The sequence below is a fragment of the Bos grunniens genome, chromosome 9 (assembly GCF_055505025.1).
Source record: "Bos grunniens cultivar Pamir isolate PY7600 chromosome 9, Bosgru_T2T1.0, whole genome shotgun sequence".
NCBI classification, from domain to species: domain Eukaryota; kingdom Metazoa; phylum Chordata; class Mammalia; order Artiodactyla; family Bovidae; genus Bos; species Bos grunniens.
In genome coordinates, this window is record NC_141173.1 from 33117568 (window position 1) to 33120218 (window position 2651).

Sequence of the window (2651 nt, forward strand, 5' to 3'; positions counted from 1 at the left end):
GGTAGGTGTTGCAAGAGGGCATCAGAGGGCAGGCACACTGAAACCATACTCACAGAAAACTAGTCAATCTAATCACACTAGGACCACAGCCTTGTCTAACTCAATGAAACTAAGCCATGCCCGTGGGGCAACCCAAGACGGGCGGGTCATGGTGGAGAGATCTGACAGAATGTGGTGCACTGGAGAAGGGAATGGCAAACCACTTGAGTATACTTGCCTTGAGAACCCCATGAACAGTATGAAAAGGCAAAATGATAGGATACTGAAAGAGGAACTCCCCAGGTCACTAGGTGCCCAATATGCTACTGGAGATCAGTGGAGACATAACTCCAGAAAGAATGAAGGGATGGAGCCAAAGCAAAAAGAATACCCAGCTGTGGATGTGACTGGTGATAGAAGCAAGGTCCAATGCTGTAAAGAGCAATATTGCATAGGAACTTGAAATGTCAGGTCCATGAATCAAGGCAAATTGGAAGTGGTCAAACAAGAGATGGCAAGAGTGAATGTTGACATTCTAGGAATCAGTGAACTCAAATGGACTGGAATGGGTGAATTTAACTCAGATGACCATTATATCTACTACTGCGGGCAGGAATCTCTCAGAAGAAATGGAGTAAGCATCATGGTCAACAAAAGAGTCTGAAATGCAGTACTTGGATGCAATCTCAAAAATGACAGAATGATCTCTGTTCGTTTCCAAGGCAAACCATTCAAATACCACAGTAATCCAAGTCTATGCCCCAACCAGTAACACTGAAGAAGCTGAAGTTGAACAGTTCTATGAAGACCTACAAGACCTTTCAGAACTAACACCCAAAAAAGATGTCCTTTTCATTATAGGGGCTGCTGCTGCTGCTAAGTCACTTTAGTCGTGTCTGACTCTGTGTGACCCCATAGACAGCAGCCCACCAGGCTCCCCCTGGAATGCAAAAGTAGGAAGTCAAGAAACACCTGGAGTGATAGGCAAATTTGGCCTTGGAATACAGAATGAAGCAGGGCAAAGACTAATAGAGTTTTGCCGAGAAAACGCACTGGTCATAACAAACACCCTCTTCCAACAACACAAGAGAAGACTCTATACATGGACATCATCAGATGGGCAACACCAAAATCAGATTGATTATATTCTTTGCAGCCAAAGATGGAGAAGCTCTATACAGTCAGCAAAAACAAGACCAGGAGCTGACTGTGGCTCAGACCATGAACTCCTTATTGCCAAATTCAGACTTAAATTGAAGAAAGTAGGGAAAACCATTAGACCATTCAGGTATGACCTAAATCAAATCCCTTATGATTATACAGTGGAAGTGAGAAATAGATTTAAGGGCCTAGATCTGATAGATAGAGTGCCTGATGAGCTATGGAACGAGGTTTGTGACATTGTACAGGAGACAGGGATCAAGACCATCCCCATGGAAAAGAAATGCAGAAAAGCAAAATGGCTGTCTGGGGAGGGCTTACAAATAGCTGTGAAAAGAAGAGAAGCAAAAAGCAAAGGAGAAAAGGAAAGATATAAACATCTGAATGCAGAGTTCCAAAGAATAGCAAGAAGAGATAAGAAAGCCTTCTTCAGCGATCAATGCAAAGAAATAGAGGAAAACAACAGAATGGGAAAGACTAGGGATCTCTTCAAGAAAATCAGAGATACCAAAGGAACATTTCATGCAAAGATGAGCTCGATAAAGGACAGAAATGGTATGGACCTAACAGAAGCAGAAGATAATAAGAAGAGATGGCAAGAATACACAGAAGAACTGTACAAAAAAGATCTTCACGACCCAGATAATCACAATGGTGTGATCACTGACATAGAGCCAGACATCCTGGAATGTGAAGTCAAGTGGGCCTTAGAAAGCATCACTGCGAACAAAGCTAGTGGAGGTGATGGAATTCCAGCTGAGCTATTCCAAATCCTGAAAGATGATGCTGTGAAAGTGCTGCACTCAATATGCCAGCAAATTTGGAAAACTCAGCAGTGGCCACAGGACTGGAAAAGGTCAATTTTCATTCCAATCCCAAAGAAAGGCAATGCCAAAGAATGCTCAAACTACTGCACAATTGCACTCATCTCACACGCTAGTAAAGTAATGCTCAAAATTCTCCAAACCAGGCTTCAGCAATATGTGAACCGTGAACTTCCTGATGTTCAAGCTGGTTTTAGAAAAGGCAGAGGAACCAGAGATCAAATTGCCAACATCTGCTGGATCATGGAAAAGGCAAGAAAGTTCCAGAAAAACATCTATTTCTGCTTTATTGACTATGCTAAAGCCTTTGACTGTGTGGATCACAATAAACTGTGGAAAATTCTGAAAGAGATGGGAATACCAGACCACCTGATCTGCCTCTTGAGAAATTTGTATGCAGGTCAGGAAGCAACAGTTAGAACTGGACATGGAACAACAGACTGGTTCCAAATAGGAAAAGGAGTACGTCAAGGCTGGATATTGTCACCCTGTTTATTTAACTTATATGCAGAGTACATCATGAGAAACGCTGGACTGGAAGAAACACAAGCTGGAATCAAGATTGCCGGGAGAAATATCAATAACCTCAGATATGCAGATGACACCACCCTTATGGCAGAAAGTGAAGAGGAACTCAAAAGCCTCTTGATGAAGGTGAAAGTGGAGAGTGTAAAAGTTGGCTTAAAG